At 43.6% G+C, this 14,355-nt stretch overlaps 1 protein-coding gene across 1 annotated transcript in view; it reads right to left on the reverse strand.

The window, feature by feature from the left end:
* LOC137405864 (uncharacterized) overlaps positions 1 to 14,355 on the reverse strand; it is a 405,083-nt gene that overhangs the window by 113,016 nt on the left and 277,712 nt on the right. The gene's annotated exons all lie outside the window — the stretch shown is intronic.

Consider the following 14,355-nt stretch of genomic DNA (forward strand, 5'->3'; position numbering starts at 1 on the left):
ATCAGTGCATTTTACTTCTAATATTGCATTTCTCCTATTACAGGGGGAGAGATATAAACATATAATCTTTTTATTTCATTATTGCTGTTTGTCATGACCAAACACTTTTTTAAATAGATTTTGTAAAAATCTATATGTCACTTCTTGATATTGTTAGCTATGACATTTTGAAATGTAAACCAAAATTGTGCATTGTTTCAAACCAATCCTATGACTGCCTCATAACTGTATAGTAGTTAAAGGATTGACATGAATAGTTACGTTAGGTTACCTTGTTCTTGTATTGTCATTAAAGAGATAAATTTTCATGAAAATCGGTTTCCGGTTGAATCAAAAATAGCAAGCACAATTGGCTGTTACATTTTTTTTTCATTGCATCAGCATACAAACACATTATGCCTTGCTAGCGCTGTAATATGCAACTGAAACAACTTATAGGACTAGGTTGGAGACCACTCTTACTTTTGGCGTATCTGTGCGAAAACCAAAGCTTCCTGCAATCCAACATGCTGAACCCAATAGGAGGGAGCTGAAACCAACTCACCTGTATTCGGCAAAAACCAACAGAGTGCACTGAACCCAATGCTTCCTGCGATACAACCTGCTGAATCCAACGCTAGGGAGCTGAAACCAACTCACTGTGCTCTGCTAAAAGCAACAATATCCCCGATTTAACCTGCTGAAACCAACAGGAGAGAGCTGAAACCAACTCACTTATGCTCTGCTGAATGCAACGAAGTGCGCTGAACCCGACATTACCTGTGATTCAACTTGCTGAAACCAAAAGGAGGGAACTCAACTTTTGTAAAAACAATAACTCTTTAGTAATCTATTTATTGTTGCAATCTTGTTCGAGCTTGTTGGTAGTCATTTAATAACGATCAAAATAATAGTTCTCTAACAAATAACGATTTTACTAGAGCTGCACAATGATCGCGTTAATTAAACGATTAACGCGACCAATACAAATAAACGATTAACTGAGTTGGGCCAATTAATCTTCAATTAAAATGCTACCGAGGTGACGATCTTGATGTGGTTCCTTTCCTTTGTCCTGTTTAGTACCATACGTTAGTAATACTAACGTAGCGGGTTACTACCATTTAGTTTACTAACAAGTAAATATTATGACAAGCAACAGTTTCTTACCAATAAATTAAACCACAATTATTTTGCACTCAACTATGAAAACACAGTGAGTCGCTAACATTAAACTTGTTTATACAATACAATGCACAAGCGTCGAGCCGATCTAGCTCTAAGCGGCCATGTTGTTAGTTGTTTGAACATGTTTTTAGGTAATAGCAACAAAATGATTTCAGTATTATTTAATATTTTACTGTTTATTTTTGTTTATTTTTAAAAACTTTCTCAAGTAAATTACACATGTAATTTCATTTTTCAAAAAAATCACAATCATATTTTAGCTTCAGAATATTAGTAATATAAGATTGACACTTTATTGGAACGTAAAAGCAGAAAAATGTCTTTCACCCTAGGTAGCGCATTTCTGTAAGTTGTTGGAAGCGTAAACAAGAAGGCGAAGTGCAGTATATGCCAGAAAGAATTTGCTTACCACCACAGCGCATCATCATTAAGATATATTTTAACTAATTTTCATCCTACCGTGCAGAAATCATCACTAGCTGTCGCAGACAATAACTAATACTACTGACGGCCAGACTGACTACCGGCACTGTTGTCCCCTGTGAGAAGCTATTCTCTAAAGCTGGCAATATTGTATGTAGGAAGAGGGCATCTTTTCATTCAGATAATGTAAATAAACTGTGCTGCCTCAACGCTTGGATGACTTAATTATAGACTTTCATAGATAGTTTTCATACTCTTTATAATTTTTACATTGTAACTTATGTACATTGTACATAACATGTAATACTGCTAACAATTGTTTAAAATATAATTAATCGATATGTAGCGGTATTATCTGTTTTTGGATATGCAGGTTTTTGATAGATTAATTCTAAGATTAATCCAAGATTAAATGGTTCAGACCAGTTATTAATCGTGATCAATTTTATAATCGTTGTGCAGCTCTAGATTTTACTATAGTAATAATATCATGTGACTCTTTAAAGAGCAAAGCACCAGCTGACTTGCCTAACCAATTGCAGTAGTATTTATATTACATAAGCGAATGGTCTAGAGATTAACAGGTATTGTTCAAACTGACCAATCACGTCGCTTTGCCGACTGCTGACTTTGTAAAAATTTCCACATTCGTAACAAAACATTATTGAGTAAAAACTAGCCGTTGCAGTGTAATGAACTAGACACTAACAAAAAGCCCATACAATTTTACATAAGCAATGTAAAAAGCAGTACTCTTGAGAAACAGCAATAACACGATTGAGTTAACAATATTGTGAAAAATATCGTGTGAGACTACAGAAAAATGAACTGTCTAGATCAGGAGTGCCCAATCTTTTTGCAAAGTGGGCCAGAATTGGTCTGTTAAAAATTTAGGGAGCCAACCTTTGGGGACATTTTTTTACATACAACAGCAATTAATTTAAATAAATTTCACCGAACCAGTCTGCGTTTCACATTTGCTTTTTTATTTTAATTTCAGCTATCTTAAACCTGTGTTTTGGTTCATTTGAAACATACATATAAAAATTAAATTGACATTATAATCGAAGTTTAATATTCACTTAACTTCACTTTTTTTAACACTTTACCAGTGTTACGTGTTAGGCAGACTTTGGCAAACTCTTGCTGCTTCTCCGAACAGATAATTTTTACCATTGTCATTACAAAGTGTTTGATAATCTAACCCTCGGTAAAAGGTTTGCAATGCTTTGTGATCAGCACTGCTACCTCATAACTAGCCTTTGTAGCATTATCATTTGACCCTCGAGCTCTTGTAAAATATTGCTGCTGTTAGATTAAACTAGCTTCAAGATGTTTCAGTTTCTCGGTCCATTCATTACCTGTTATCTTGGCATATACGTCAGCATATTTTGTTTGGTATTGTTGCTTCACATTAAACTCTTTAAAAACAGCTTCTGTCTCTTTACAAATGAGGCAGACACCTTTGTTACGTATTTCAGTGAAGAAACAGTCCAATTTCCACCCATCCTTGAACCATTGGCCCTCAAAGTCAACTATCCTCCTTTCGTTGATTGTTGCCATTTTAGAAAATTGGGAGTTCATTCAGTCAATTATTCATATACTAACCCTTTGAACCCTGGCCATTTTTGACAATGCGTGTCAGTAACTCTGGGCAATCTGTCCAGCGATCCGAAGCTTTTAAATTTTTATTAAATATATCTAAATGTGCTCATAATAAAATGATATCTAGTAAAATACTAGTAAAAAGTCGGGCAAACCACAGCAAATATCATCAAACAAAAAAGAATCAGTACTTAACCATTATTCAGGCTAAATCTATAAAATTTCGTATGATTTTAAACAACTGTAAAGACATTTACAATAGCATTTCCATTGAGCAATTGTTTATCATCCTTCCCTTACTTAAAATATACTGAAAAGTTATAATTAGTACCATAAAATATTTATTTGCATCACAATCATTTATGACCTACCAACATACGATTTTTTCGTGATTCTGCTCTAATAACATTTGTTATTAAAACGAAAAAGTGGGTAAAGATATTTGAAAACTGATACATATAGAAGTGAAATTTCTGGCCCAACATCTTGTGCAAGAATTAATTTGATTGGTTTACGCAGTTACTTAGAAACAGTTTTTGTAAACAAAGCCGTGTGAATGCCGGAAAACTGGCCGTTAGAGATAGCAGCACTTGGAACACGAAAGTAACATCGCTGCAGCCCAATGTATTAATTCAGCACGCAGGACAGACGTTATTAATTTTATGATGAAGATTGCGTACTGGATGAAAATTGACCAAGAGCTGCATTTAGCCCCCAGGCCAGACTTTGGATATGTTTGGTCTAGATGATGAAATGATGTTGTGTGTTTAACCGTCTATGATCTTGATGAAACAGAAATAAAATACGAAGAGCATCTGTCAAACAGCTTTGAGTGAAAGATTGCGTGATTACGCGATGATGACGGTCACTTGAAGATGAAAACGATAATTTCCTAGGAGAAACTGAACGACAAAGAATGCTTGCAAAACGGCCTTCAATTCGCTAACATAGCCTTGCGGCAAATAATTGCGATAACAATATTCGCGCTTTATTAGCGGTGGTTTTAATAAGATTTGACTTTAGGCCAAGAATTAGAGATAATATAAAACTAAGAACCTCTACGGTTGGGTTGCACGGCGGTTCATTATCTCATCTAATCGTGGAGTACAAATTAAATCACGTGAGCTTAGTTGCCGTCTCGAAATAACGCAACGTTGGCTTTATGCTGTCTAAATAGTGTGATTTACTGCATATTCTGTCGAACTATATCGCAAACGTTTAAAGTTGGGGTTTGTGGACAGATTGTGGTATGATTTAGTAGACAGCATTGGCTATAGAAGGTTCATTAAATGATCACAACCCTGAATTCGGTGAGAGGCAATAGAACTGAGAAAGTTTTTTGATTTGTATATTATCGTACACTCATATGCTTTTCATCATATCTCACAGAGCCACTAATTATGTTGCAGTAAACGAATGCACATTTCTTAAAATGTTTGCCTGTGTGTATTGATTTATGAAGTATTGCTTTTGAAATATCGACACGCTGCTGTTACGTTTGCGTAAATACCTCATGCCGTGGCAAATCGGCCGCTAATCGAAAATTCGAAAATGTGTTCTTGAAACAAATCATACTTGTAGGTATTCGAATCAGTTTGTATTTGATTTGCTTGATGCAAACGGATATCGAATTTGTATTTGATGAGCCTTTCAAATTGTAGACTTATATTTTTCCCTTAATGATGTACTCGGACAAATCTTCAGTTTATTTTATCAGGAAGTAGGCCTACAGGTATTATTCTATCATATGCATTTGTTTTTTATGTTTAAGATGGTCTGACTGTTAGGATGTTTCAAGATTGAAATCGAAAAATCCTTATCATGGGTTAACACGTTTAGAAGGAAAATATGTGCCCAGACTTGCCTAACATGATGTACATGACCGCGAGGTTGCCTGTTTCTTGCTTGTATTCACATCAACTATTGCCATAAAAGTCGAGTGCTACGAGGCTCTATTGTCATTTTATTTTAATTCGTATTTGTGCATGGTTGTCGACATAAATTTTTTAATCTAGTTACATATATGTATATTGTAAAGGTTTTGTGCCACCCTTACTTACTCCACCAGTATGAGGCTCAATGCATAAGTTTATACATGTGTTTCTGCTTTGTTCATAAGAGTACAAAATAGTCAAGCACATGCAATGTACAGGCTAAGAACAGCTCTGCTCTGTAGCACAAATGTTCAGGCTTATATAGCGGGTAGGCTCCGCCTCTCGTTGTACTTGGCTGGGCTTGGCTTTAGTCGGCTTGGCTCTACGCAGCTCGGCTCAGCTTGGCTTTGACTGCTTAACTCTCACCTCGTGATTCTGCCTGACTGAGCACAGCCCGGCTCGGCTTAGCTCAGCCCTAGGCTCAGCTCTCAGTAGATCACAATCCACAACACTCTCCCCTCCAATAATGACCACGGTCTCCAATCTAGATCTTGGGAGAGAGCTTAGCCTGCCACCTGGCAGACCTCCTCTCCTGTCAGGGTTCTATCCAGGGTCTCTGCGTCCACAACTGAAGCAGCTACTCCTGGGCAGCTCTTGCCGGCCTTGGTCGTCGCCTTCTCCCATTCCTGATCTCCTTTGGGTGCTGCCACACCTACTGGCTTCGGTGCACTCAGCGCTTCCTCAGCTTCTTTCAAGCTCCTTGTGACCAAAGCCAGTAGTTCTGGTAAAGACGCATCACACGCGTTATCCAGGTTCTCCAGCAAACTAAGGGCATCCGGAGTGAGCAAGTGCTCCAACAGGAGAGCCCTGGTAGCGGCCGGGAGAACCGTTTAGCTGTCTTCTTTTTCCGCCTCTGGACTGTTCGCCGGCGACTCCATCGAGTAACACACTCGGATGCTGTCGGATGCGCAGGGAGCCCCGCATGTGGCTCAGTATGCTCAGCTCTTTGCTCCCTACTTTCAGGTGTTCTGCTGACACCTTTCCTCCCGTGGGGATTGCATGATACATGACGAACACTGGTCCCTGTCCTGTAGCCTGTAGTCTGGCCAGCTCGCTTTTCTGTCCTGACCTTCCTGGCAGGGCTGGTAGCCCCTTGGGGGTACCACCAGCACTCAGGTTCAATTCCACCACTATTGGGGCGGGAGTCCTATGCGTGTTGCTGGCCGGCCCTCCTGGGTGTGCAACATTGCCCAGGGTCAATCCCGCTCTGACGAGAGTGGGAGTCCCATCCAAGCAACTGGTTGGCACCCATGCGGCTAATGGCCCTTGCTCTCTTGCCAATTCCTTCCGTGAGGGGCCTCCCGTCTCTCTGTTCAATGCTCTCGCATTGTCGGCAGTCCTCGCAGGTTTGCCTACTCAACCAATCTGTGTTCCCTTGACGAGTTTCTGACCGTTGTTCCAGGATGTATTGAAACTCCGCCAAGATCTCGAGTTACCGGACCACCTGGTTTGAAGGTTCCCTCCTACACAATCTCCGGTGTGAGGCGTGATCTGTCTGTAAAAGGAACTCTTGTCTATACAGATAATGCCGAAAGTGCCTCACCGCCTTGACCACCGCGAGCAATTCTTGTCGAAAGACGCAGTAATTGCGCTCCGAGGGAGTGAGGGTTTTGCTGTAATAGGCAATGACTCTCTTGCAGCCCTCTTGTACTTGGGACAGCACGGCCCCTACTCAAGACCCACTGGCATATGTGTCCAAAATGTACTGCTTCCGGTGGTCCAGGTAGCCCAAGATCGGGGCGGTGCTGATACTGTCCTTCAGTTTGTTGAAGGCGACCTGCTGCTCCGTCCATCTCTCGGACTCTCCCTTTGCAGTCAGCCGATGCAATAGATGTGCTATGGTGGCACACTCCAGAATATATTGTGGGTAGTAGCCGACTTTCCTGAGTAACCCTTGGAGCTCCTTAACTCCGCACAGGTTCGGCTACTCCGTGACTGCCTTGACTTTGTCGGGATCCGTAGAAACTCCGTCCTGGCTCACTATGTGACCCAGATAGCGAACCTGGGATTGCAATAGTTTGCATTTGGATGGCTTCAACTTCAATCTGGCCTTGTGGAGTTTCTGGAAGACCTCCTCCAGCTGGTGCAAGTGCGTCTTGAAATCCAGTGCGATGACTATTATGTCATCGAGGTATAACAACAGCGTTCTCCAGTGGAGGCCATGTAAGATGCGTTCCATAAGCCTTTGGAAAGTGGCTGGCGCTGAAGTCAGCCCAAAGGGTAGCACCTCCACAGCCCGGATTGTGACGAGAAGACCGGCTTCTCCTGTGCTTCCGCATTCAGTGGCACTTGCCAATACCCACTCACCAGGTCTAACGTGCTGAAGTAATGACTGCCAGACAGCGCGTCCAGGCTGTCGTCGATCCTGGGTAGGGGTTGGGCGTCCTGCTTGGTGACGGCGTTCAGCCGCTGGTGATCTATGCAGAAATGCCACTTCCCGTCTTTTTTTCGGACTAGCACCACGGCGCAGCTCCAGGCTCCTCCAGCTGGTTCGATGAGTCCCCTCTTGAGTAGGTCCTGAGCCTGCCTTTCGGCCTCCGCCTCCTTTACCGGCCCGAGCCTATGGAGAGGCTGCCAGATCGGTCGAGTGCCCTCCTTGAGTGGAATAGGATGTTCCACCTCGGAAGTCCTCCCTACGTCGTCGTTGCCCGTGCTGAACACGGAAGCATACTGACTCAGCAGGGAGGCCAAGCTCGCCGTCTGACTCCCTTTCACAGTTCGGTCGAGCCGACTGAAACAACTCCCTAAGGTGAGCCGGCACTTCATTGGTTGAAGTCGGACCAGCTTCATACGGTAAGGGGTCGTTCTCCTCGACTTGTAGGGTATCCACCCTGTGTAAGTGCCGATAGTGGCTCCAGACCGGAAGGTCAATGGCTGTTCCGTCGTATTCATGCATCGGGTAATGACATGTCCTTTGGGTCCTGGCTGATTTAGGCTACTTGCCACTGGGAGTCCATCTGGGAACTCTTCAATCAGCCCCATGGGGCAGTAGTTCCGTGGGGTGATGCGACAATGTATCGCCTTCTCTGTCCGGGCTGGTACCACGACCCCCTGATCACCTGCACTTTACTCTGTAACAGTAGTTCATGCCTGTCCGTGCAGTCTAGCTGCCTGCCATCCACTCGGACCACTGGTTGTTCAAACTCGAGAGAACACTGGTGGGCCACGAAGAATGCCATTTCCAGTATGGCATCTTCGCTTACACGACTGACTACAAAAACTTCTTCCGTCCTTACGTCTCTCAGACGAATTGGCAACCGGATTATCCCGTAGAAAGGGAGCCGCATCCCGTCAGCCAACAAGCCGATCTCGTACAGCTCCCGGTAGTTGGTCAAAGACCTGTTTATTTATCAGGTTTGTAGTGCACCTCGTGTCTAAGAGAAACTGAATGAGCCGTCCCTCCACTCTTCCTAGAAGGAAATAGCTGGTGGAGTGAGGTCGGCTGAGGGCTTGCACCATAGCGGTTTCTTCCAAGGCATCTTCCTTGGTGCCTGGAGGACTCTCTTTCCGTGACGAGGTGAAGTCAGTACTTTGGGCCGTTCCATGTCTGTGGTAGACCCGTGGTTCCTGAGGTTGCCACTCCCAAGGCGGGGAAGGTGCCGGTCCTGCTGCTTTTAAGGTAGGCTTCCGACTGTTTCGTCCTGTGGGGTGGTCCTGGGTGTCTTGGGTGGAGGGGATTTGATAGTCACCCTCCTTCATTTCAGATTACGTCCTTGCCGTTCATACAGAAGGGCATAGGTGGTATCCGGGATCGGAGAAGCATCAAGGCTGGCCTCACTCAAGGACTAATAGTAATTTCGTGTCTCCACAGGCCCTTCCTGTGCATGAAATTCTCTCAGTCTAGTCCTTGCTGGTTGAGACCATCTGTCAGCGTTCACCGAATCCCGTGTGGCTTTGGTATGTCTCCAGGGTTGTTTGGCTTTGGTACAGTCAGTAGCCGGAGCTACTGATGTGGCCTTTCCTCGTTTCCTGAAGCCAGTTTCGAGTAGCGGGGAAGTTCTTTCGTACGTGCCTTGGTCGGCCACAACCCCAGCAAAGGGTAGCTGGCTGACTTCTTCTTTTGGTCGGAGTGTAGATTTGTTTCTTGAGCCGTTCCACCTTCTCCGTGAGAGGTTAGACTAGCCGGGCTAGTCGTCTAATGACGTCGGTTTCGGCCGAGTTTACCTGGATGATCTTTTTTCCAGAGCTTGCACCGAAGATCCAGGGGGTTTGCATTTGCCCCCTTGAATCTGGAAGTAGTCATTTCCGGCCCGTACAGCATCAGCCGGTGTGGGCGTGTGTAAAGCCAACAGATGTCGCTGCAAAGCAGGGTCCCTTAGCGAGTTGCAGAACATCTCAATGGCCTTGTTATTCCGGTGACGGTTCGGCAGGTCTCCGTACGCAATGCGTACCAACCTTTCGACTTCCATGACATGTTCCTGGAGGAACGTTCCCTCCTCTCGCCTAAGGGGTTAAGCCGGTTTAGTGCCTGTCTAGCGGACAACCCGAATCTTGCCCGGAGAGCATTGAAGATGGCCTCCGAATCCTCCGCTCGTCCACAGTCCTTGGCCTTTTCGCCCAGTGCCTCGCGGAGGTGCAACAATATTGCTCCTTCCGTCCACTGGTTGGTGTCGGCCACCTCCAGGAAGCGGGCAATAAAATATTCCACGTCTTCCTTTCCTGTGTTCTGGGGAGTCCTGAAGTGTGGTGCCGGTTCCTGGGCCCTTGGCAAAAGTAGCATCCATTCTAGTGCTTTGACTAGTCGGTTGGGTCCCGGATCGGCGCTTCGTGCTCTTCTATTGGCCATGTTTGGCACTTTCAGCAGGTTTCTGCTCCTTTCCCAGGGCAGTACATCTACTGAGTCCGCGGCCATCGGCTTTTTCTGGGTTTTTTTCTGTTGCCAGGAAGTTCTTTCAGTAGGAGCAGTGCTGTCTTCTCAGGCAAGTTCTGTCGGAGCCTTCAGCAGGTTTCTGCTCGTAGAGCGGTGTATCCACTGGGTCCTTTCCTGCAGGGTTTTGCACAGCTCTCTCTGGGTTTCTTCCTGTTGCCAAGAAGTTCTTCCAGTAGAAGCAGTGCTGCCTTTTTAGGCAAGTCCTGTCAGAGCCTTCAGTAGGTTTCTGCTCCTATAGCAGTGCATCTACTGGGTCCTTTGCTGCAGGGTTTTACACAGCTCTCTCTGGGTTTCTTCCTGTTGCCAGGAAGTTCCTCCAGTAGAAACGGTGCTGCTGTCTTCCGACAGGCCCTGGCGGCTTCCAGTAGGTTCTGCTCCTTTTCTAGAGCAGTGCATTTACTGAGTTCGCTCCTGTTCGTAGAGTTTTACGCAGCTCTCTCCTGGTTTCTTCCTGTTGCCAGGAAGTTCCTCCAGTAGAAGCAGTGCTGCTGTTTTTCAGGCAGGCCTTTGTTGCCTGAGTTCCTTCCTGCTGCCGCTTTTAAGGCAGCAGAAAGTTCATCCAGAAATCCAGCGATCCAGTACGAGCCTCGTGGTGGAGTGTTTCTTGGATCGTAGTTATCCCACCGTCACCACCAGTGTAAAGGTTTTGTGCCACCCTTACTGCACCAGTATAAGACTCGATGCATAAGTTTATACAGGTATTTCTGCTTTGTTCATAAGAGTACAAGAATAGTCAAGCACATGCAATGAACAGGCCCAGAACATCTCTGCTTTATAGCACAAATGTTCAGGCTTATATAGCGGGTAGGCCCCGCCTCTCGTTTTACTTGGTTGGGCTTGACCTGGCTTGGCTCGGCTTGGCTTGGCTTGGCTCTACGTGGCTCGGCTTGACTAGGCTCTGACTGGCTTAACTCTCAGCTCGTTATTCTGCCTGACTGAGCACAGCCCGGCTTGGCTTAGCTTAGCCCTAGGCTCAGCTCTCAATCGATCACATTCCACAACAATATTGCTATAGGTGGTTCAAATATGGTGAAGGAACTTTTTCCCACTAGATTACTCTAAATGCTGTATTAGTATACAATAATTAGGTCATCGAGTGAACTTAGTTCATAGGAGCCTTTGTACCAGTGAAGTTCTTAGTGGCTATCTACACAGGAAACTACTTACTAGATAAAAATTAGCGAGCCGCGTGTTTTCAAAAATGATATGTTCAAATATATGATGGATCAAGTGCATCCCTAAAAAGTCATGTACAGTCAACGTTGTCTATTAACTGCTGAAAAATTTTATTGCTCACATTTGGTTAGTTTGATCAAAGTGCCAATCAAATGGTTTTCTGTGTTAGCGAAAATAGTGGACTCAAAACAACGTCAATTTCTTTTTCATCAATTTACGAACCAATTCACCTCTGAAAATAACTTTGTCTGGCAAAGGCTTAATAGAGCCCTTCCTACACCTGGTTGTTGGTTTGTGGTGTGAACTCCCATGTTCTCATTTCGTAGTGTGTGGACTAGAATTTTTTGAGTAGCTCTCGAAATTTGGTCAGTTGAAATTGAGACGAGCTATGCAAAAGCACCTGCAAGTACAGCTCTGATTACTCTTCATAAACCTATGTATCGGACAGGTTTTCGGCACAAGTAGCATCCAGGCTAAGATGTATTTTATATTTTCTGCAAGTTATTTTTCATTCATGGTTATACGACTCATGTTTTGCATGATAATTTTTAAGGCTATATTTTGCATTATCTTTTACAATATTATTTCATTATATAATATTTACAAGCTGAAAAAGTTTAATTTTGGCAGAAAGTCTTTATTAAAAACATCCACTCAAGTCGTATCCGCTCACATAGACTCAGCTCATATAATATGAAAAACTATTTTACTGCAGTAAACTCAAACTCTATCTGTATTGTATCTGGATATTCCTCCTCATCTTTGGTCGTAGGATAGCAGCTCTCGCTATGTTGTATACGCAGTTTGGTACTGGTCACTCATGTGCTCTTGTAAGTCCTTTTGGGTATGTCTAAAATACCTATGATTTGTAGGTGCATGACTTTCTCTGTCTTCACATACCATGTTGTACATCTCATTTTCTTCCAACGTTCTGATAGTTTCAGACTCAAGCATCTGGATACTTGAGTGCTAACAAAATATTGAACTTTTAGGATCTTTCACTTACTTATTGAAAGCCGCTTGGAATTTATATAATATCCAGTGCAAACAATTGCAACACAAATCTATGTAATTACAAAACTTACTATAGTATTGTCAGTACTTATAACAGGCCACTTTCAATGGACCTGGTTTTACAAGTTACTTTAACCTTCCTCACTTTTGCAACACACTTGAGCTGTCAGAGGAATAGAAAGTCACTATCATGGTTTGTGCATCATTAATTCATCTTTCTCTATCCCTATGTATGGTAGTTTCCACACTGGCACCACAGCTCCACAGATGGTGAAACATCACCATCTTGTATCAATCAAACAAATGTGATATAAACATACTGTTTTACAAGGAACCTATTTTAATGAAGGTTCACTCCTAGAAAACTAAATATACTGATTCTTAGTTTTTATTCTAACACTAGCTGCATTACCCGCCCACGAGAACATATTCACATGTAGCATAAGGTTTATTGAGAGTTGTCTTTCATACTGTAAAACAACTCCAAACATGCAGTCTACTGAAATTGTTGCCCTGATCAGAATATGCATACACATATACATGCCAATAATGTTAGGGGAACAAAGAAAATCTGCAATGTGTTTTACAGCTAGATGCGTGTAAAATCTAGTTAATATTCTACATTCATGCATCTACATTGTAGATTCATGCATCTACATTGTAGATTCATGCATCCCTTCATACCCATCTATATTTGCAGTTGACGATCGTGCACTGTTTGCCGCCGAGCCCCTGACTCGGCCGACCAGTCTTTACCCGCCGAGCAGTTGACAATCACGCTCTTGCACTCGTCTCGCAATAAATCGCCTTGCACTTGTCACGCAATTATTCGCCTCGCACTCAATCACCTTGCACTCGCCTCGCAATCAATCGCCTCACAATCAATCGTCTCACAATCAATCGTCTCACAATCAATCATCTCGCAATCAATCGCCTTGCACTTGCCTTGCAATCAATCGCCTTGCACTCGCCTTGCAATCAATCGCCTCGCACTTGCAATCAGTCGCCTCGCAACCAATCGTCTCGCACTCGCAATCAATCACCTCGCAATCAATCGCCTTGCAATCAGTTGGCCCGCAGTCGCCTCGCACTCAATCACCTCGCACTCGCCTTGCAATCACCTCGCACTCGCCTCGTAATTACCTCGCACTCCCTTCGCAATCACTTCCCTCGCATTCAATTGCCTCGCACTCAATCGCTTTGCACTCACCTCGCAATCAATTGCCTTGCAATCAGTTACCTCGCAATCGCCTTGCAATCAATTGCTTCGCGCTCGCAACCAATCGCCTCGCACTCGCAACTAATCCCCTCGCACTCGCAATCAATCACCTCGTAATCAATCGCCTCGCACTCGCCAACTCATTCATCCCGAGTGCCGCGCCTGGTGACTCTTGCTGAACTTGGAGCAAAAAAGGTCTCACGTGCATTCCTGAATGACATCACGGCCCCGTGTGGAATTTTTTGGTTGTGTTCTTGAGATTGCCTAATACAACTTGTGAATCTGTTTGAAATGTTTATGTTGCATCAAGACAAAGTTTAAATTTAACTGTGTTTGAAATCTGGGAAGCTGTAATGTCTGATTAGAGCTTTAAACGAGGAATAGAAACAGCTTTCAAAGCAGCATCCTTAGCCCTGCTCATGAGAAGGGTGCAGTGTACTTGGTTTTCAGTATTGACTAACTGTAGGTAGCTGACACTGTTCTACCCACAAGTAATAGCATCACAGAAGTAATGTAGTTCTGCATTCTTCAGTGCCAAAGTTGTCAGGCTTATAACACCGATGAATGTCTGGGTCGAAAGGTATAGAAAGTGAGGTTTTCAAATCCTCCCACCATGACAGTAAGTCGGCAAGAAATGAATCATCCCGTAAGGTAAGGTAGGGTATGGGTCCAAACACTTAGATGAGTGTTTGGAGTTGCTTTCAAAGAAGATGAAAACTGAAAACAATCTGATTTGACAAACCAAATTGGACCGAGTGGTTTTTCTTGAGACCGAGAGCTTGAACTTCAGTCCAGCAGTTCTAGATCTTGCAAATTTTTCCAGCTTTGGAGCAGATTTTAAAACATCAGTTTAGTTGCCACTAAACTTATGGAGTTGGAGATTGCCTTCTTGTACAAGGTTTTTGGCAAAAACAACATCCAGCGTACCAGTGAAACCATTATCAATT

This window comes from Watersipora subatra, chromosome 10, assembly GCF_963576615.1.
Source record: "Watersipora subatra chromosome 10, tzWatSuba1.1, whole genome shotgun sequence".
Taxonomy (NCBI): domain Eukaryota; kingdom Metazoa; phylum Bryozoa; class Gymnolaemata; order Cheilostomatida; family Watersiporidae; genus Watersipora; species Watersipora subatra.